At 32.5% G+C, this 23,735-nt stretch overlaps 2 long non-coding RNA genes across 3 annotated transcripts; one reads left to right on the top strand and one right to left on the bottom strand.

The window, feature by feature from the left end:
* Positions 1 to 1,403: 1,403 nt before the first annotated feature.
* LOC120068415 (uncharacterized) lies at positions 1,404 to 3,568 on the bottom strand. Its single transcript, XR_005479197.2, has 2 exons — positions 3,407 to 3,568; positions 1,404 to 1,728 (listed from the first exon to the last, which is right to left on the bottom strand). It is a non-coding gene; the product is annotated as an uncharacterized LOC120068415 (long non-coding RNA).
* Positions 3,569 to 5,864: 2,296 nt separating this feature from the next.
* On the top strand, positions 5,865 to 10,861 carry LOC120068332 (uncharacterized). Of its 2 annotated transcripts, none has more exons than XR_005479167.2 (3): positions 5,865 to 6,421; positions 10,335 to 10,486; positions 10,581 to 10,861. It is a non-coding gene; the product is annotated as an uncharacterized LOC120068332 (long non-coding RNA). The 2 variants fall into 2 exon arrangements; XR_005479166.2 differs by having other exon boundaries at positions 10,315 to 10,486.
* Positions 10,862 to 23,735: the final 12,874 nt, after the last annotated feature.

Genomic DNA, 23,735 nt, shown 5'->3' with positions numbered 1-23,735 from the left:
GCCACTGTGCATGCAACGACGTCCAACCAAGCATCCACCATCGCCCGTGCCCGCACACATTCGACGCTGTCCACACAAGCAAAATGCCTCATGTGCCTCACTCACACGCACCATTGACGCCCAGCCTACGCACATTCAACATCGTGCACGTTCAATGCCAAGCCACACACATTCGTGCCTAGCCCGCATGCCCTCGACACCTAGTCCGTGCGAGCGCGCTGCTACCCATGCCGCTCATCAGGACACCCTGTGCACGCGTCTATGTGCCTGTGTGCGTGTCTCAGCACCCACGTCTATCCCTAGTCGTGCACCTAACTGTCGTGGGCTTGGCATCGACTTGATTTGGAATTTTGGAGTTGGTAAGCAATTTTTTAGTCCATTTAAGGGCCTTATAGATTTTTAACTACAAAAATGACTAAATATAAACTCTAAAAGGAATTTAAGGATTAATTAGAAACTAAGGGAGCTATGAAATAGAAATTGGAATAGCCCACATGCTTTTGGGAACTAACTAGTGACAGTGAGTGACAAATGTTTTAAGAATAAATTCTCTTAATTAGTTCAAAGTATCATTTTCCCAAAAATGAATGGGTTATTTTGATGAATTGTTGAATATGGTTTACTTATCATAAGCTTGATGTTTTATCTTTTCAAGAGCTATGTTTTAAGCATGATTATATGATTTGAGCTTAAATAGCATGATTCTTAACTTTATAATTTTAAGGATAGATATGAGCTTTTCATGCTTTGTTATCTATGGATTAAATGCAAACCCTAATGTTTAAAAGTATAGTTTTACAAACTTCAAAGTATGTAGCCTGATTTAGAGACTCTCGATACTCAAGGAGATGAAGGTATCCAAAAGTCCAGAGATTGAGTATGATAGGTCTTTGGGACCCACCTTGGCACACACATAGGTTTTGAGCCATGTGCTGGGATGCTTAGCCTTTTGGGGACATTTCTATGTGCACATATGAGAGTTATCAACATTGATTGTATCGAGATCACACTGCATCAGCTAAGTTTATCGATGCTGAGTGTATCTAGCTTGCTCTACCTCAACTAAGGCTTAGAGTACAAGTTTTAGATATGTTTTAGGAATTATGAGATTTATAAGCATGTTTTCCCATGTTTCTAAGGTTTTTGTTAATATTCCGGGTTTGACATTATGAAAATAATTTTTGATGATCGTGGATTTGCTAAGCTAGTTAAATTCTAAGTCTTATAAACTCTGAGCTCTAAAAACCTATTCTTGGTTTTTCATTGACTATGCTTCCAAGCATTTTATACTTAACTAGTCACTCACTAGGCTTCCTAGCTCACTTTTTAAAATATTTTCTTTCCCATGTAGCGATCGAGTTGCTGGTGCCTAGCTTACTGCAAACAATCTGCCACATCATCAGTTTATTAGATAGATCGGTGTCTTCTAGGTCATAATTATGAACTTGTTTTGTCTCAATGTGTTGTACATATTAGTTGGAGATGAGAGGAACCTTTTAGATGTACATATATGTCTGTAAATATTTATGAATATTAAGCCAAAGTATGTAAGAAGTTTTTTGAATGCCTAACGGCTTAAGAAATGAGTTGGTTGCATGTTGTAAACATGTTTAACGGGAAACAGGTGGTCAGTAGATGTCATAAAATGGGTTGACATTTGCAATTTTCACATCCCTTCCTAGATTAAGAGGGTAATCTGGAAAGGGGTATAACAATATCCGTCCAACACTACAAAGAGAGAAGTGTTAAAGGTTAGAAACTAAGTACAAAACTTAAAACATATTCTAGAGGCGAACACCAGTACTATTAAGATTTCCCAAAGTCAGTTACAAGCAAATCAAACTTGAAACATTTTGAAGTTTAATTACTTACCTACAACAAGCAAAGGCTAACTTGCATACCATAGAGAGGGAATTTGGGATTGTAATATTTCACTCACTATATATAACATAATAGTAGTCTATAAATGGTAGCAGAAACACATAACACTAAATAACAAATATTTTAGGATTCCTATGAGTTTAGTATTCCCTTAAAGAACATGCTAGTAAATCATGGTCTATATGGGTTCTAGAAAATGTTTGCTTAGTTTTAATCTTTCAAAGCCACAACATGAGGCCAAGGCAACATCCAAACTTAAATATTTTTTAAATTCAAACATGGATAAAACCACAGAGATGGTCAACAGACGAGTATATAGCATGTAATATCATTTTCAACTTTGATAGACTTAAATATTTATTAAACTCAAACATGGGTAAAACCAAAATATGGTAAACAGACAAAAAGGTTCCTATGTATCAAAAAGCCAACTTTGACTATGAAAACCACCTACAGTACTCCTAAAATGTAGCTAAGTCATACTTTATCTACGAAAATCATGTAAAAGGTTCCTAAAAAGTGTTAAAGTGACACTTTCAATCTCAATAGAAATAAAAAGTGCCTACACCTCACTTTTACCCTCAAAACCCCTTAAAATGTTCCTAAAATGTAGCTAAGACAAACTTTGTCAATAAGAGCAAAGTACCTAAGTCAAACTTTGTCATTTAACATATATGTACCTCCACTCAAGTCAATATCCTCAAATTTAGGAATAAAGCTGCAAGAACTTAGGCAAACATTATTCTTCGTAAGTAGTAGCTTGGGGCAAAATATTAGACAACATTGCTAGAATAAAAGGGTAAGTATCTAAGTCATATTCTTCATTTTTTATATAGTTATTAAACTTGCATACCTCTATTTCAAAAACATTAATGTTTGAGGATAGGCTGCAAGAACACAAGCTACATAAACTATATGTAGTCCTAAATTAGACCAAAATTCCAGACAGTGGGTTGCTATAGTATGGTAAGTAACAAAATTTAAAGAAAAAATCTCAAAACAAAGGCAGTGGACACAGCAGAAAAAGGAACAAACATAGTGTGCATATTTTACACAATTTATTCCCAAACTAAACAAGGGATGTTCTAGTACATACGACATAAAACTACTAATTATAATTAACTTGCCTTTAATGCATGGTTATCTTGAAGGATCAATTTTCTAAAACATTCCTTTAAGCAGAAAAAGAAACTCCATGAAACGATATTGGTGTTTTTTTTTTTTTTTAATTTTATCGTAACTTAAAAAACCCTTCCTAAGCTGCTAAATTACTAATGGTAAGTGAGGTTTCTCTGTTCTTCTCAAGCATTGGCTTCTACACCGACTCTTTTGTGCCATATTTGATTTCTTAACAAAAGATGAACATAATAAAAATAAAACTTAAAAGAAAAGATTCAAAAAAAGAAAAACAAAAAAAAAAAAAAAACCGTGGAAACTTCAACATTGAAGACGAACAACCTGAAGGCAATTTCAATATCAAAAGAGAGTCCAACGCTCAAAACCGAAATGGAAGAAGAGGACCAACCTGATCACGACTACGATGCCGGAGAAGACTTCATCGTTGATGAAGTCTATCGAAGAAGATATCGAGGAGCGAAATAGAAGAAGAGACTTCTGCGCTAAAAGCACCAACCCGAAGCCCCAATAATGTGGGAGATGGCGCTGAAGATGTGGAATGAAAAATATCGGAAAATTATCATAAATAATATCTTTTTAAGTTTACATCGTACAAAACTAGCCATTTTTTAAAAAAATTTGGATCCATCCTAGATGGACGTTCGAGATTTAGTTTAAAAAAATAGTTTTTCTAACTTATCGTTTTGGCCTTTTGAACTTTACCGTTACATCTCTTTTTCAAAATATTATGTGATCTTCTATAATCTTATACCAAATCTTATATATTTTCAAATCTTCCTCAAATTTGATTATCTTTACTAAATATTTTATCAAAATATTGCGTAATTTGTAAATCTTGAGCTCAATTTTTAATTTTCAAATCAATTTACCTATTATTCAAATGAATTTTTTAGATGGATCTCATATGATCAATTTTGATTTTTAAATTTTTGAAAGAAAAGTAAGTATGAAAAATGAATAAAATCTTGGTATGAATCTCGGGCAGATTAACATGGAGATTAACGAATTCTCGAGTAGATTAATATCGAGATTTTATATGTTTTCCATATTTTTTTTTGCAAAATTTATCTTTTCCAAAATTTAAAAATCAAAATGCAATCATCCATCCAAAAAAATCTAATCAGTAAATTCATTTAGATATTTAGAAATTCATATAATCGTGGATAATATTTGAAAAAAATACTAGATTCTCATTCTTTAATCCAAAAGGGCCCAAACAACTAATAAGTTAGAAAAAATGAATTTTTTAACTAAATTTCAGTGGTCGATCTCGTCCAAGATATACTAATAAAAACTAGTTTAACAAATTTTTAAAAAATGTGCTAGTTTTGAAATATGAAAAGTTGAGAGTGCTATTTCTGATAATTTGAAGGATACCCAAATCAATTGTAGACAGTGCTTAACTTGTTTGGCTTCGTTAAGGTCTTTTATTAAATTTAATAAACGATTTTTATTTTATTTTATTGAAACTGCTTAATGACAATTAATAAATGTCATAAATTGGTGACATTTATAAACGGCATAATGAAAAGAAATCGGAAAATTGCATTTCCTTTCCCTCCAAAAACCCATGTTTTCACATTTATGATACATTTTTCTCTCTCCAACCCTAATTGTACTATTCCATTATGTTATTGAAATCCAAATTTGTTATAGTATTTGTTTTACTCTTCTTTTAATTTATTTGTATCTAATTGTGATGGGTTTATATTATTTTAATTTTTTTATCTAATTGCAATCCATTTAGGTATGGTGATCCAGAGATATCTCGATGACATGAAAAAAATTACGTAAGAAGGAGATATAAAAGAGAGGAGTTGAGAAAATTAGAGAGATATGAATGTGAAAAATTTACAACTATAAGGTTTTGTGGAAAAGAAAAATATGTTTAATGTTTTATTTAAAAAATTATAAATGAAGTATCTATTTTATCTTCTTTTAAAGAATATCTATTTTACGTTTTAAATATAAAACAATATCAAAATTGTTGTTAAAAAAAAATTATGACAATATTTTGTTTCTTTTAAAAAAAATTATTTGCATTTAATTTTAATATATATATACACACAAAAATCTATTTAAAGAAAAAACCAATCAAATCAAATCTTAGAAATAAAAAACTAATAACTAGCCCAATAATCATCTTTTTATCTTTATACTATGGTAAAATTTTAGAATTAGGATTTCATTAATAGCAACAAATAATACAAACATAAATAATTTTAAAATAATTAATATCTTTCAAACTAAATAATTATAAAAATGGATTTTTTTAGTCAAATTTATGGTTAATAAAAATTTTGTTAAGACAAATTGACATGATTCAAAATTTTAAAAAAATTGAATTTTTAACCTTAAAATTCATAAACACGTGCGAGTCCTTATCAGTAAATAAAAATAAGGAGAAATTGGTAAATAAATAAATTAGTGTTTGTTAATATTTAAATATATTTTTTATATATATACCAGAACAAGAATTTCTTCCATCGAGGGAAATTGTGTTGTTGTTTACCATTTCCTCTTTTCTCAATGAAAATTTTATGAGAAATTGAGGAGTTGAAGTTTACATAAAAATAGCAAAACCATATGAAAAATGGAATAATGCTCCACATTCTATTTATTTCCGTTTCTATTTTTTTCTTTTAGATTTGATTTATGGTTTTGATTCTTTCATTTTATTGGGTTTTTCTTTTGATTTCGGGCCCACAAAGAGATGAGACCAACCCAAGAAGAGAGGTTTGATAGAACGAAAGGTTCTTAGTGAGTCACATCTCTCAGTTGCCTCGAGAACACGTGGATAACACCACTATCAACGATCAGTAGGAATTCTTTGAGGCCGACAAAAAAATCATTTGGTAAACAAAATTTCCTCTCTCTTCAACCGAGTTTCAGAAAATCTCTCTAACACTCTCAACCTTTCCTTGTGTTCTTGCGTAAATTCACAGAGAATGAAGAATCAAATCACGCATGCAAATTGAAGAAGAGAAAGAGGAAAAGAAGAGCAATAAAAGCATGTATGTGGTTCAGCTTAGTTTGAAGCCTACGTCCACGGGAAGGGAAGATGATTTTATTGAAGTTATTTTTCAGAGATAAGTTTTCTTTCTTCCACAAATTTGTAGAAGATTGAATGTAAAAACAAAAAAAAAAAAAATGATGTAACAACTATATATATGTTTACAAGTCTGTTATGAAGTTTGTTGAAATGAAAACTAGCCGTTGAGCTTTATTTGAGATTAATATCTTTCAAATCTTCACCTTAATCTCAACTCTGAATAACTTCTCCCTTCCAAATCTGACCACTGTTTATCCTTTTTTGGGTAAAACGAAGCCGATCAGATCAAGGCACTTGTTGAGCTTGAGCTTTGACCCTGGCTTGGTAAGCATATCTTCTATGTTTTCTGAGGTATGAACTTTCAAGACTTCGACTTGACCTTTTTCTATTCTGTCTCTTACAAAGAGATATTTAATGTCAATATATTTTGTTCTAGAGTGATAATGTGGGTTTTTGGAAGGATGGATAGCACTTTGATTATCACAGTAGATCTTAACTACTGTTTGTTTGATACCAAAGTCTTCTATCAAGCCCTTTAACCACAATGCCTCTTTTATTGCTTCTGAAAATGTCATGTATTCAGCTTCGGTAGTAGATAGGGTTGTTATTGACTGTAGATTAGCCTTCCAGCTTAATAGATTAGAGTCATATAGGAAGAGATACGCTGTTAGGGACCTTCTCTTATCTTGATCCCCTGCGAAATCTGAGTCTACATAACATAAAGTTCAAGATCTGTTTCCTTAAAACTCTGATAAATTAGTTTAGATTTCTTAGACCAAATTATATATCTAAGAATCCATTTAGTAGCTTCCCAATGCCTTCTTCCTGGGTTTGATATGAATCTACTCACTAGACTTGCACAATAAGATAAATGGCCTAGTGGAGATCATGAGGTACATCAAACTTCCTACTGCCTGACTATAAGAAACCATTTACATCTAATTTAGGTGTTCCAAGTCGGTTTCCTTGGGTGAATTAGCTAAGGACAAAGTGTTGAGCAATAAGTATGTTTACAGGTTTAGCATTAGACATATTGAACCTTCTAATAACTTTCTTGCAGAAATTGGTTTGACTAATGCTTAGGGTAGAGGAACCCCTATCTCTATCAATTTCAATCCTTAGGATCTTCTTAGACTGACCCATATCTTTCATGTCAAATTCTCTCTTTAGGAGATTTTTGACATGATTTAGATATTCTTTAGTGGTCCCAGCTAGCAACATATCATCCACATAGAGTAGTAGGTACACCTTGTTCTTATAGAAGGTTGAGTTTACATAGGTGCAAATATCATATATGCTTTTCTGAAATCCAATACTTTCAATGTAGTCATTGAATCTTCTATACCAACATCTAGGAGATTGTTTAAGACCATAAATGGACTTATTTAGAAGATAGTAAAGGTCCTCTTTACCCTTTTCCACAAAACCTTTAGGTTGAACCATATAGATGACCTCATTTAAGTAACCATGAAAGAAATTTGTTTTAACATCTAGCTGATCTAGTTCAAGATTGTATTAAGCAATCAGGGATAGTAAAATTCTGATAGATGTTTGCTTAACTACTAGTGAAAAAATTTCAGAGTAGTCAATACTTTCCCTTTGAGTAAATCCTTTGGCCACTAATCTTGCGTTGTACCTTGGCTTTTCATTCTTAAAAGAACCCTCCTTTAGTTTGTAGATCCACTTAATTGCCTTGCATCCTTTAGGAAGATAAGCTAGAGTCCAAGTGTTATTAACACTCAGTGATTGCATTTCTTCACACATAGCTTCAATCCAGTTCCTAGCATTAGGGCAGCTTACTGCCTTCTCAAAATTAGTTGGTTCCTGGTCACTTGGATCTATGGTTACATTTAAAACTAGGTTCATATAGTTTGTTTCAGTGTACCTGGTTGGTGGAACAATCACTCTTCTCTGCCTATCCCTTGCTAGGGAGTATTGACTTAAGTCAGGTTGTATTTCAGTGGTTTCTACCTGTTGTCCTGCAATATCCTCTTCTTCTTCTGAGTCATTAGGAGAGCCATGATCTATAGATGCCTCCACCTCAATCCTAGTCGTAGGGCTTTTAGGTATCTTAATTGTAGTCTTCTCTTTTTGCATGAACATTTCCATTTCTCTAAAAGGAACATCCCTACTGACTACAAACCTTTTCTCAGCAGAGTTCCACATTTTAAAGCCCTTTACACCTTCAATGAACCCAACAAACATACATTTCACAGCCCTAGACTTTAGTTTTGTTATCTAAGTTAGGAGGATGTTTTGTCCATTTTTCTTCAGAGGTTATAAAGTTTAAGGATGTATGTGGGCACCTATTTAAGGTGTAAACAACATAGCTAACAGCTTCAGCCCAATACTTTTCACTGAGTAAACATCTGACCCTTTCCATAATGGTCCTATTGAGTCTCTCAGCTACCCCATTATGTTGGGATGTATGTCTGACTGTCCTATGCCTGGTTATGCCGAATTCCTTACAAAATGTATTAAAATCTTCACTACAAAACTCTAACCCATTATCTGTTCTTAGGTATTTAATTTCCTTAGAAGTTTTCTTCTCAATCATGAGTTTCCATTCTTTAAATTTATTAAACACTTGGTCTTTAGATTTAAGAAAAAAAAATCAGCTTTTCCTTGAGAAGTCATCTATAAAGGAAAGTAAATACCTTGAACCGCTTAGGCTAGGAGTTTGAGCTGGACCCCAAAGGTCTGAGTGAATGTAGTCTAGAATTGCCTTAGTTGAATGGTGTGCTTTGGTAAAGTTGTGTCTAGTTGCTTTCCCCAAAACACAATGTTCACAGAAGGTCAGCTTGTCTGAAATTCCTTTGGGTATAATTCCCTGTTTAGATAAAGCTTATAGCCCCTTGGCACTTATGTGAGACAGCCTTTTATGCCATACATCAGCTTTTGTCATCTCATTTGGTGTGGCAACATATTCCCCTGTCATCATTTCAACACCTCTGACTACAAACAAGTCATTGAATTTCTCCCCAACAAGAACTACCATAGAATCTTTTAAGACCTCAAGAGTTCCACATTTGCCCCTGTATTCACACCCTACTGCATCTAGTATTCCAAAGGAGATTAGGTTTCTCTTAAGAAATAGGACATGTCTTACATTCCTTAGAAGTTTGATAGTCCCATCTTTGACCTTTATGGAGACTGACCCAATGCCTTCAATTTACAGTCTTGGTTGTTCCCCATGTAAACTATTTCTCCATTTATCTATTTGTAGGAGTTAAACCAGGGTATCATAGGTTTCATATGGTAGGTGCATCCGGAGTCCAAAACCCAATCATGTTTCCCAAGGGGCTTAACATAGGTGACCTTGTCAAGAGTTGAAGCTAAAGCATCATAGTAGATATAGGAGCTTTCTACTACAGAGGTTTCAGGCTGCTTGCCTTTGGACTCTTTTTCCTTCTCTTGATTTTTCCTTTTGAGGATGAAGCAAACTTTAATTAAATGTCCCTTATTTTTGCAATATTTACACGTAATTTTCTATTTTGGCTTGTTTTCATCTGTATGTTGCTGCTTTCTGTCCTTAGATTGATTTGGTTTGAAGTTTCCTTTTACAAATAGTCCTTCTCCATTCGGTTGTTCCTTCTTTAACTACTTGCAACTCAAGTTCCCTAGTTCTTAGGGTAGATATTATTGCATCAATAGATATACTAACTCTTCCATACTTCAAAGCATTTTTAATTTCCCTATAGGATTCAGGTAGGGAATTTAGAAGTACATATGCTTCGTTCTCATCTTCTATTTTCTTCCTAAGATTCTTAAATTCAGCAACAATATTTTTTAACTCATCTAGATTATCAGAAAGTGTCTTTGATGAATCTATTTTAAAGGTGAAAAATTTATCCTTAAGGTACATTTTATTAGGAAGATCTCTAGTAGCATATAAGTCTTCCAACTTTGTCCAAATCCTATAGGCAATCTCCTGGTCAATAACTTGCCTCAAAACATTATCACTAAGATTTAGAACTAATATACCATAGGCTACCAGCTCTCAATCTTCCTTTTCTTAAGCTGTAACAGTGTTTGGGAGAGTGGATGGATCCATTAGGGCCTTGTGAGCCTTTTGCTGACCGAGAATGACTTTGATTTTTGCCTTCCAAAGACCAAAATCCCCTTTACCATCAAACTTCTCCATCTCATACATTGCTACTGCCATTTTGTGTGAATCTTGTGATCATGATAGTTCAAGAATTGAAATCTTTAAACGTCTTTTTGCTCTGATACCAAATTGTTAGGTTTTTCTTTTTATTTCAAGCCACGAAGAGAAGAGTCCAGCCCAGGAAGAGAGGTTTGGTAGAACGAAAGGCTCTCGGTGAGCCACGCCTCTCAGCTGCCTCGACAACACGTGGATAACACCACTATCAACGATCAGTGGGAATTCTTTGAGGTCGACTAAAAATTCATTTGGTAAACAAAATTTCCTCTCTCTCTTCAACCTAGTTTCAGAAAATCTCTCTAACACTCTCAACATTTCCTTGTATTCTTGTGTGAAATCACAAAGAATGAAGAATCAAATCACGCATCCAAATTAAAGAAGAGAAAGAGGAAGAGAAGAGCAACAAAAGCATGTACGTGGTTCGATTTAATTTGAAGCCTACATCCACGGGAAGGGAAAATGATTTTATTGAAATTATTTTTCAGAGAAATTTTCTTTCTTACAGAAATTTGTAGAAGACTGAATGTAAAAACAAAAACAAAATGAATGTAACAACTATATATATGTGTTTACAAGTCTGTTATAAAGTCTGTTGAAATGAAAACTAGCCGTTGAGCTTTATTTGAGATTAATATCTTTCATATTTTAATATAATTTTAAAAACAAATAGTTTTCATATGTATTATCCATTTAATAAATCAGATATTATACAAATTTTACAACGAAATTAATCTTCATTTACTTTGTGATTTCTTATTTCTTTGGGGGATTTTCAAAAATTAAAAAACAAAGGGTAACTATTTAGTTTGAAAGAGGATAGCAAAAGTTGATAGAAGTTTATCAGTGTGATAGAATAAAAGTTTATAAGGAACTAGAGGGTATCAATCAACATATAGATATAAAGGAGAGGGCATAAGGATGAGACTAGCTTGTAGTGTTCACGTGGTTGAACTTTGGCCATAGCTTCAATTCCAGAGATAGATTATGTGGCAAACTTGAAAGAGTTAAATAACATGCAGCGGAAGTATCAAGGATCCATAAGCATTTTAAATCACTAATTTTGGCAAAAACTAAAGCGTGTTCTTCTTAAAAAGTGGGTTTTCGGAACATACCTTTGATGAACTCTTGTGTACAACAGCTATCTTCACTTGAAATCACTGTGAACCCACCTCAAAGCATTTTCTACTATGCTCTTGGAGCTTTAGGCAGAGTTGGGGGACTCAAGAACAACTTGAAGATGTGAAGAAGCAAGAAGATTTCAAAGCGCCGATTGAAAAAGAAAATTTCTTCTTCACAAAAAATTTTCTCTCAAAATTCTGCATTCTCCTTTTTTCCAACAACTCCAATCCTCTTTATATATAGTAGATGAACATACAAAGAGATGGAGTGCATGGCTTGCGGCTCATGCTTGGAGAATCAAAGTAGAGAGGATAATGGTCTTTGTGTGAGTATGAAGATGAAGGTAATGGAGAAAATTGAATCCCCATTTTGTGCAACCATGCAAAATTGTTTTCCATTTTCTTTTAAAACAAAAAATATTTAAAAACCATTTTAATACAAAAATGATTTTCTTTAATTAATTTCATAAATTAATTTAAATATCAAATATTAAATTAATTTTTGCACAATAATTATCTTCATATATTTAAATCATATTTAAATATATTTTCTCTTGTTCCATTTAATCTGAACATTTTAAATTAATTTCTCAAGCTACCCTAAAGCTTATCCATTTACGAGCTAGTAGGGGGACCCCGCGGACCTACAGATCATAGGCTCCAACGATTCGAGATTAATCTGTTAAATTCATTAGTCTAATCTAACCCCCGTTCATTAACTAATGGGACACTCCACTATAGCCCATAGTTGAACTCCCCTCACTGTAGATATATTATGTCCATTTAATAACCATAATCAGTAAATCGATCCTTCACAGGTTGTTCTTAATCATGGCTAGGTCAAAAATACCGTTTTACTCCTATGACTACATTTTGTTTCTTAAGTTCCTACTGATCCTCTAATGAACAATTCTGATTCATAATCTCTATGAATCAAATCCTTTCTCTATCATGAGAAGGCGGGGCCCCGTTTGTTCAAGACTTAGAGTCAGTACTTAAGAGAACAACCTATCTGCTAACCCTAAATATGTAGGAGTGAATTCCATCTTGCAAGGCTATGTCCCCAGCTATTCATCTGATCTTATCCCCAAAATGGTAAGCTTATTGAGCAGTGCTATTGGACTACTCTCATCGTTTGCATATCAAAGTATAACCCCGAACAAACAGAAGTTTATAGCTAGCTCAGGATTAAAATCAAGTTAACCTAGATTATATAATAAATGAAATAGTCAGTTTGAACAACAAACAGTCGTTATAAAGAAAAATGACTATTTTTCGTGGTCCAGTCTATATGCAAACTCATTGCATATGATGCCCCCACTCTCATGTCTCAATATGAATGATTTGTGGATCATATCGTTTGTAGTACCTTACAACTTCTTGTAACAACTACAGAGTGGGCCGCATCCAACAGTGTTACTAGGATGAGATACCCAATTTCATCCATATACTTATTAGACCATTTAGGCTATATACTATCAACTTGATCCTGTTTATGTTACTACATAAAGTTACAGCATTCAGACTATAGTCAAGGATGCGTTTATTGGATTTTCATAATAAGATGCAAAATCAACAAGTCATTGTTATTGATAAAATGGAATGTTTAACATGAACTGCAAGTTCCAGGACATTCCCAATAATCTCCCACTTGGACTAAAACTCCAGTGAGAACAAATATATACAATATAATGTTGAGATACATAATGGAAAAAATACAATAGACTAGGGAATCTACAATACCATAGACATTCTCCCACTTGCCCTAGATTACACTACTCGAAGTCCTAGTCTAACTAGGTGGCCCTAAAAAACTTTAGCCGAGAGGGCTTGGTGAATGGATCAGTAAGGTTGTCTTCAGAGACTATCTTTGTGACGAGCACATCTCCTCTGTGTACAATCTCCCGAATGAGATGGTACTTTCGTTCAATGTGTTTTCCATGCTTGTGACTCCTGGGGGAGTTAGCAACTACACCGCTATTGTCACAATACAGTGTAAGAGTCAGGTGCATATTTGGAACGACTTCTAAATCAACTAAGAATTTGCGTAGCTATACTGCTTCTTTAGCAACTTTGCATGCAGCCACTATTCCGCTTCCTTGGTAGAGTCAGCGATACAACTTTACTTGATGCTTGGTGACGTGAAATTAGCTGCCAAAAACTTGATGGCTAAAATCATGTGGGACGCAATATGCGATGCATGTCTTAAGGTATGCGTTGATACTCATGCGTTGGTGGTCATGCATTGGAATGAAAATATGTGTTCTTATATGCGATGACCATGCATTCCTGTCACAAGTTTTCTTGCGCTCACGCCAAGTATAACGCGAACGTAAGTTTCTCGGGTGATCCGAGGTCGAACTCAGGGACTTGTAGCTAAATGAATGCGGTGATGTGTTTGCGGCGGTTGAATAAAAGAATGATGGGGGGTATAATCTAATGAACTACTCCTACTCCTAACTAACAGACAAGCAGTGGGAATATGAATGAGAGATAAAAACACGACAACTGTTGACGAGTAGTAAAATGCATGGAAAAACAGATAAAATGTGAGGATATCTTCGTCGCAACCTTAAGCTTGACCGCAAGGGAAACCCCAGCCAACGCAAGCTACGCGATCATGCTACACACACTTGAGCCTAATTCGAGGACGTATGCGACGTATATGCGACATGTCGAGAGGCCTTATTTCTAAGTCTCTATTCCTCCTCATGTGCTTCCACACATAAACAAGATGACCGCATACCACTGTATCCTACTTCTTGTACACATGCAATATCCTCTCTGTAGGGTGCATACGCTGTGTAATAGCAAATAGAGCTTATCTCTAAGTTCTCCATTCTTGCTTATGCAATCCAATCCGCTCTCCCGAGACTTAGATTTATTTTTTTAGACTCTTTCTCGAGTATGCCTAAATGATGAATAATGCACTCATAAGACAAGGTAATCGCATAAACCTAGCTGACGTAAGATTATTCCTATTTCTAGTGAATAATTGCTTACATTGCTTAATGTGACCAACCATTTACCCTCTCGGACAGTTAGTTGTTGCTGACTTTACTCATAGACAAGCATTGCGTCCGCCTATAGACAGGCATTGCTACAGCTTCACACTAAGCAAATAAGGTTTTTTTACAACACTCACGTAACGCACACCTCCCGGTGGTTTGCTACATGCTTCATATTTCTATGCTGCATGATTAAGTATGCGATACTCTAGCAATCTCACTAAGTGATGCAATGAAGGTTAAAGATGCTAAGTAATGAAGATGGAGATGGAGTCGAAGGAGATTATAGAAATGCATTGTTCACAAAATGTATTAATTTCTTAAGGCATAATGTAATACAATACAATCTAAGGAAAGAAGAGCAAATGAAAGGACTAGCTAGAAGCAATGTCTTACTTCCAGTAGATGTGTGTCAAGGCTGCTGGTGGTGCCATGGATGGGCGGTGGAGCTGACTCTATCGAGCTCTAACTCCAGCGAAGGCTCCGATCGTCACTCGGAATGGATGAAGGGGATGAAAAACTCTCAAGTATTCCTCTCACGTGTTCGTCTGGATCACAAGGATCCGCCCTAAGGCAAGCCTCGGGCGAAAAACCTTGGATGATCTGAAATTCTGCTCAGCGGCTTCAATTTACAGAGCTTGATCGCCGACAGTATTAATGGACCTGCTTTGAATCTGACACTCGCGGCGCGATAGGCCTTTTCTTAATCTCTGCTGCTAACAGCGTGGTAGGTGAAATGTCAACATCATCTTTTGATACTCCCGAGATATGCGTTCATGTTGCATTTCACCAACCTTGCGATCATCCCTCTATTATGGTTATTATTTTGTAGCCGCAAGCTCCTTGCGATGAACACATTCGCTTGTTGACCGTAACTTCTATGTGATGACCGCATTCGCTTGACCACCGCAACTCCCATGCGATGGATGTATTCGCTTGACAGCCGCAACACCCATACGACTGTCATATGCGATCACCACATGCGATTAATGGACAAAATATTCATTTGTCGAGCGTATGCGATCACGCATGTGATCGTCTCTGGGATAGCCTGGCTCCCGCGTATGCGATCAATTTCTGCGGTTGCTACAAAAATAAATATTTGAACGCATAATAACGCATAATAGTGGGTTAGCCGAGATTCTTAATGTTGATTGACACAAACTCATTTTCTCATGAATTCCTAACATAATCACCGCATATTCTGCTTAACAACCTTTATAATTCTAAATAAAAGGCATAAGATGACGTGCATTTTTGCAGTCATCACACTCCCAAACTTAGAATCATGTTTGTCCTCAAGCATGCGTTATACTCAAGAAATTCTCAACTCACCTTCTAGCTTTCCTTTGCGATGACAAGCCTCTCATAATATAATTTACTCATATCTCTAACCATGGCCGCAACGCTTTCCTCCACTTCAGTTGCTTCTTTAAAAAGATATTTTCTAAGTTTAAATTCGGCAAGCCTTTACTCAAAAACTTTTTATTCATTCACCGCAACTTTGCGTTTAGCTTTTGGGAATGCGTTCGTGCAAAACACTTAAAAAAATTTGTGATTACTTATTAAAATGCAACGTTAAACCTGGTTACGCTCTTCGTTTTGGCTTGCCCCCACGTGTGTCGTGCGGGCATCCAACTTCGGTTGCATTCCATATTCAACTCAACTTATGTCTTGCTTAATTTGGCTTCCACCCGACAGAGGAGTTGCGCTTATGCGTTGATCCTAGCAACTTACTTTCGTTTTGGCTTGTCTCCACGTGTGTCATGCGGGCATCCAACTACGGGTAAGTGCCTTTCACAACTTAACTCTTATCAACATGGGTTTTCTCATTGCGTTGATAGTGGAGTTATTATTCTCAAAATTCTTTTTTTTTTTTTTTTGGAAATGATCGCAATGTAATGAATGCAATTCTCCGGGATCGCTGCCACCCCCTCACTGTAGATATATTATGTCCACTTAATAACCATAATCAGTTCCCAGGTTGTTCGTAATCACGACTAGGTCAAAAATATCGTTTTACCCTTGCGACTACATCTTGTTCCTTAAATTCCTACTGATCCTTTAATGAACAATTCTGATTCATAATCTCTATGAATCAAATCCTTTCTCTATCATGAAAAGGCGGGGTCCCATTTGTTCAAGACTTGGAGTCAGTACTTAAGAGAACAACCTATCTGCTAACCCTAAATAGGGTAGAAGTGAATTCCATCGTGCAAGGTTGTGTCCCCAGCTATTCATCCGATCTTATCCCCAAAATGGTAAGCTTATTGAGCAGTAATGTTGGACTACTCTCACGGTTTGTATATCAAAGGATAATCCCAAACAAACAAGAGTTTACAACTAGCTCAGGATTAAGATCGAGTTAACCTAGGTTATATAATAAATGAAATAGTCAGTTTTAACAGTAAACAGTCGTTATAAAGAAAAGTGACTATTTTCGTGGTTCAGTCTATATGCAAACTCATTGCATAGGATGTCCCCACTCTCATGTCTCAACATGAACGATTTGTGGATCACATCGTTTATAGTACCTTACAACTTCTTGTAATAATTCCAGAGTGGGTCGCATCCAATAGTGTTACCAGGATGAAATACCCAATTTATACTTAGATATAAATAAAATGCGAAAATTAAATATTGTGTTACCTTACAACTTCTTGGTTCTGATTATCCCATGATTCCTGAACCAAAAAGCTCTGGTACCAGGAATTTATACTTAGATATAAATAAAATGCGAAAACTAAATTATATCTAAAATTCCCACTTCTACAGGTTAAAGCCAAAAAAGGTTATTGATCATAAAATACCACAAATAATTAAGAGAAGGGAAAGGAGAATCGACATAAAAAAATATACTGGTTCGCCCCAAACTCGAGACTACTTTTTGTCTTCTGCAACTGCAGGTTCTACTCTGATGAAGATTGCAATGGTTCCAAAACTCGCACTACCCAACTCTCCCAAATAGCTCAACGTGAATTATTTGATTCTTCATACCACAACTTAGTATCTTGAAATTAATAATAAAAGAAAAATATATATATATATATATATATTAAATTATTCCCTGCCACCGGACTGCACAAAAGAATTAGAAAAACTAAACTAATTCTTGCTTCTGCCGCACTACACTTAAAAGGAAGTAATTCCTTACTAATGTATGTATAAGATGGAATTTTATGCAAATTATTATTTTGACTAGGATTAGAAAGTTTTTTTTTTTCTTTCTTTCTTTAATTGTTATGCCAAATATTGTAAATTTAATGAATTGATAGAGGGCTATCTCAAAAGGGTTAAAGCACCTTATCACACAGTTCCATATTGACCTATGCGTGTGCTAGGGGTGTGTGTTCCAATGATCAAAGACCTAGTGGTTTCTTGAGCCTAAAATTCAAAACTTATTAAAACATTCTAAAATCATATTTAACTTGTAACAATATTGAAATAAATAAAGCGGTTATAGCATCGTTCTCATAAATTCATAAAACATCTAAAATACTTATAGAATGAAAACTTAACTTACTACTAATTCATGATAATTTCAAGAAATTTTATAACACCAATTAATTTGTTCCTTTTATTATTACTAGTTTTTAATTCCTACTCATTTCAATTTATTTGATGAATATGCGATTCAATTAAGTGTAAATTTAATATATCAATTTTTAAGGAAAAAAAATAATGATTTATCACTTTATATAGAATAATTAAACACACTATGACTGATGTGTGTTCCTTCGAGATCGCATTTATGATTGATAGATGACCTTCGGGATCATTACGACTGATATGATATGAGGGTATACCGTTACCTAGATAAACTAGTTAACATATAACCTAGAGGACCCAATAGCGGGTCACTTATTGAGTATTATTATACTTATCATTTCATTCTTTATATTTTTCAGACTACAACAGGAATGGACCGACGAGGGACAGGAGAGACTTGTGATAGAGTCATATGGGGACAATAGATAACGCTTTTGCGCAATTCATGTTTTGTTTTCATTTAATTATTTAAATGTTTTATATTCATTTTATTTGAATATGTTGTCAGATGACAGGTTTTAATGTTTTGTTTTGGAATATTGTTTTTGTTTGTAAACGTTTTTCTGGGATTCCAACTAAATGTGTTGATCATTGGATTCGTTACTTAATTTACATTTCAGTTTAAAATGGTCATTCATGTTTTCACTTTATTTATGTTATGATAGTTAAAATGTTTTGAATGAAAATGAGTATTTAGTCGAAATGGCCCATGTCAGAGTACTCGAAAGGTTGGGTCGTTACACTAGTAAATTGCAATTTGAAATGTATTCTAAATATTCATGTGAAAAGAATTTTAAGTCAACATGCATTGCATGTATCTTCTAACTAGTTCCACTAAATTTGAATTCCACAAGTTCCAATATTTTCTGCTTTTATCTCTTTTCTATTTTTATATGAAATAAATGCTAAATAATATCAAAACTGTTTTTTGTTTTACACTTAAGTTCAACATCAATTCTTCATTTTTATTTTACTAAGACTATCTTAATATTTTTTTAGAAAAACACATTTTAAAATTTAAAATATGGAAAAGATAAATAAAATTAATTTGTTTTTAAAAGATAGGAAATTTTCAAAAATAAAAAAATAAAAGAAACTATTTACACAAAAGTAGCAAAATTTATTCTTCTTTGATAGAGACTGATAGAAGTCTATTAGTGTCTATTAGTGATAGAAACTGATAGAAATCTATCCTTGATACTATGTGATAGATGTTGATAGAAGTCTATTAGTATCAATTTTATTTTATTTTTTACTATTTCTATAAATAATTTGACATTTTTTCTATATGTGAAAATTTTCTTTAAAAAAATTAGAAAACCACAGCTCTTCATCAGAATGTATGTTTTTTAGGTAAAGGCATAAACTTGATGTTAGGATTTCTCTTTTCTCTAAAGATACAACTTTGTACCGAGAGATGTGACTACTTGAATTATCACAAATAGTTTATAAAAAATATAGAGAACTATTCTCTCAATTTTCAATCTCTTTTATATACGATTATGAAGACATTGCAGTATCCGCAGTCATGTTGTTGAAGTATTGCATTCACGGGAAGTTACGTTGTCCTATCCTAAAAGATAATTGTTCATAACAATTTAAGCACCATAAAGGGAGTGAAAATGAAACTATTTTCTTTTATTTTGTCAATGTATATATTTTTTATTATTTTGCTTCATTTAATTTCTGATTAATCAGCATATTAAAAATATTGATAATATTTTATCAATATGGATTTTTAAAAAAATAAAAATAAAAATATAATTTATAGTTATGTATATTAAATGGAAAATATTTTTTAAAAAATAGTTTTATTTTATTTTTATAAAAAAATAAAATTGTGAAAGTCATCCCAACTTATTTTAGTTGTTTAAAAACATTAAAAAAAACATGATTATCAAACATGTTATTGATTTTTAGTTTATAAAAAACAAAAACAAAAAAAAAAAATTACCATATATGTTTTTTGTTTTAAAATAGCAAAAACATGGAAACCAAATATGTATAGTTTTTGTTTTTTAAAAATTGAAAGAAAAAAAAAATCAAAACTAAAAACCAAATAATTATGAAATGGTCTAAAATGTTTGCCAAATACAGTGCTAGTTTTTATAAATTATTTAGGCTTCATTTGGTATTTATTTTATTTTTTGTTTTTATTTTTTAAAATTAAGCAGGTTGGCAAAATTCCCCTCGGGGACCTAGCAGGAAATCCTCGGTTTGACTGGGGATGAGGTCAAATCGGAGAAAATTTTTTAGGTCCGTCCGGGGACAGGGACAGTATCCCCGCCCCAATCCCGACCCCTGATTTGATATATTTATATATTTATAATATATAAAATAATTTATTTATATATATGTTTATAATGTATAGTGTTGGATTTGAGTCTAATATTAAATATCCCAATTTTAACTCTAAGCTCAAGAAGTCAAACCCAAACTTAAAAAATTTAAATAAAATCAAATTTAATCCCCCAGAAGGAACTAGTAGGGGATTTTTCGCGGGAACTAGTAGAGAAATCCTCGAAATCCCCGAAGGGAAACGGGGAATGGGGCCTCGTTTTCGGACAAGGAATCCTCACCTTCAAATGGTGGGGACGGGGGCGGAGATGGGGGAGAATTTCTCCCACGGGGCTGGGGATGGGGGACACCCCCCATCCCGCCCCGACCCCATTGTCAACCCTACCTGTAGACACTACTTTTATCTCTAAATTTCTTCATTTACTATCTATCTTTACCAATGATTTAAAAAATTAAATCTAAAATTGTCAACTAAAAAAATAGTTTGTATTTTTTTTTAATTTAGTTAAGAATTTAACCATTGTACTCAATAAAGATGCAAAAATGGGGAGGATATATAATCAATTTTCAAATACAAAAACGAAAAACAAAATGATTACCAAACGATACCTTAGAATTTGGCTTAGACCACCAACTAAATGTTCATTAAACAGGATGTAACATTTTTAAGTGTCAAATATTAATAACTTCTTAAAAATCTTAAGATAAAGTGGTTGAAATTTTGTAAAGTTTATAACCATATCGATATCAATATAAATTAAACTTCATTTGTTTTTTTTTTAATTTTTTTTTTTTTAAAAATTAAGCGTACAAAACTCCCCAAGTATCTCTAGATTTCTTGCTAAGTTATATATTTTCTACCAATATTTCAAAAAATAAGCCAAAATTTTAAAACTATACATATATATATATATTAAAATTTAACTAAGAATTCAACTCTTTTATTCTAGAAATATGGAAACCACAATAAAAAATTGAAAAAAATAGACTTAATTTTCAAAAATTAAAAACCAAAACTCCATTTGGTTTTCAAATATTAAACCTATTTCTTATTCATTTTTTAAAATAGTTTTCATATTTCTTAAGCAAAAGAGTTGATTTTTTAACAAATCTAAAAAATGAAACAAAAAAATAAAAATATTTTTTTTAGTTTTGAAAACTAGCTTAATTTTTGAAAATATTGGTAAAAAGTAGATAATAAATCAAGAAATTTAGAAGTAGACGAGTGTTTCGATTGATTTTCCAAAAGAAAAAAAAACAAATACTTACTAAACCTACCCATTGGGATTGTATTTGGAACTGAGAAATTAATCTTCGAAAAATCTTAACCGTCTTCATTTGTCTTCATTGTTTGGTAAATCAAATTATTGAACAATAACTTTTAGATTTAGCTTTCCTAAAACTCTTCTATTTTGTTGACCATCTAAAGAAATATATTATAATAATATCCTTCTATTTTCAAATTTTAATCGAACAAATTTTCTATAACAATTATTTTTCTTAATATTTTATTAAATAATTTAAATTAAATAAAAGTACTTAAAATTCAAATCATATAAATTTTAAATAATAATAAATTATCAATGTAAAAATAATTAAAATAATAAATCTACTTTCATTCATATAATTAAATTACACCAATTTAGTATTAATTTATTTAACACCGTAACTATTTTTTCTAATTTAAAATTAAAATTTACCAAACATCATTTTACTTCTTTTCACCATCAATTTTTCATAAAGTAAAATTGACATCAATTATTTTAAAAATTAAGGTAATTGTTTTAGATTGCAAAATTGTCAAAATAATTTCAAATATAATAAAACGTGTCTATCAGATAGATACGGATAAATATCTAACAACAATGATATTTTACTATATTTATAAATAAATTAACTTATTTTTTTATATTTGAAAACAACCCTAAATTATTGAAATTCCAAACTTATGCCTTAATCATCCATCAATAAGAAATTAGTAAGAAATGGAGATTTTTTTATTAAAAAAAATGGGGACGTTAAGTCAATAATTTGGCCGTGAAGAGAATCAATGTTGTAGATCCGTATGAATTTTAAATTCCGTTGATTAGGGTATTCTGACAAATCTTAGGTTTCATCAACTGTTTCCCCCTTCAATCATACATAAAAATAAATTAGTTTAGAGATTATATAATATATAAATATTAATAAATTAGTATACTCCCTTCCAAGTTTCATTTATATTTAATTAATTTTTTTTATAAAGAAAATGTTTGAGAAGCATCTACTCAAATTTGACAAACATTTACATGACATGGTTTCTCATCAATAAAATCATTAATAAATGTAAAATACTTTTTGAAAAGTATTAACAAAAGTAAAACTATTCTCCTTCAGTAGTATTTTTTTAGCTCATATCAACTCAAAATAAGTCCAAAATTCCTCCGTCGATCAAAGCTTTCGAGAAAATCAAACTATCATCAACAAACAACAAATGAGTGGTAGTTTACGGTATTAAGATAAAATGATTTTGAGTGTAATCTCATTAAGTTATAGATATGTTTAGATTAACTTTTCAAGGGTTCGATTTTGAAAATAAATTATTTTAGAAAAAATTGATGTATTTGCAATCATTCTAAATAGTTTTTGAAACATTTTTAAAATATATTTTAAACTATTTTTATCCAAAGAATTTAAATAAAAATGATTTTTTAAAAAAAGTCAATTCAAACGGATCTTAACTCGATACAGTACAACTAATTAAGACATCATAATCTTGACATTTAGTTTGTCTTTAAAAAATGGTTAACCGTATGATATATTTAGACTAAAATCCTATATTTAAAAATAAAATAAGAGAAATATATGTATGTTTACCTTCAAGCAATAGTAAAAAGAAGTTAAATTTGTCTAAGGGAGCTTAGCTTATTAGTATTAGCATGTGCTCATATTCAAAAGGTCGAAAGTTCAATCTCCTATTCCATAGTTGTTGTACTAAAAGAAAGTTAAATTTATTCTAAGGGTTTTTATTTTTAGGAAAAAATACCTTTATAATCTCTACGTTTTCAGGAATAGGTGCAATTGGTCCCTAAGAATTGGACGATTATAAAATCTGAAAATCCAAGGACTCTAACTATGGTAAACCCAATTAGAAATTTGTTGAAAATAAAGCCAGAGTAGAATTTTTGGACACAGAGAGATTGGTAATTGAGGAGGGCTTGGGCTACAGAGTATGCGGTGATGAAGATTTAGAAGCCACTGTCGAGGAGAAAGGGTGGGAGATGAGAGATATTTTTAATTTTTTTTAAAAAAAAATTTAAAATGTCAAGTCTAAATTAAAATAATAAAAGAAATTGTAAAAAATGAGAAATATAATTTGAGAGACCTCTTAAACCTATTTCTCAAAATTTAGAGATCAAAATGACTGATTTAAAATTTTAAGGATCAATCGCACCTATTTCAAAAGACTTAGGGATTAAAAAGATATTTTTACCTTATTTTTACTTAGAAGTCTAGAATATAGACTATATAGTTGAGGGGACACAGAT

This window comes from Benincasa hispida, chromosome 12, assembly GCF_027475165.1.
Source record: "Benincasa hispida cultivar pf3 chromosome 12, pf3_genome.v1.1, whole genome shotgun sequence".
Classification (NCBI taxonomy): domain Eukaryota; kingdom Viridiplantae; phylum Streptophyta; class Magnoliopsida; order Cucurbitales; family Cucurbitaceae; genus Benincasa; species Benincasa hispida.
This window is presented reverse-complemented; position numbering and strand designations above follow the sequence as displayed.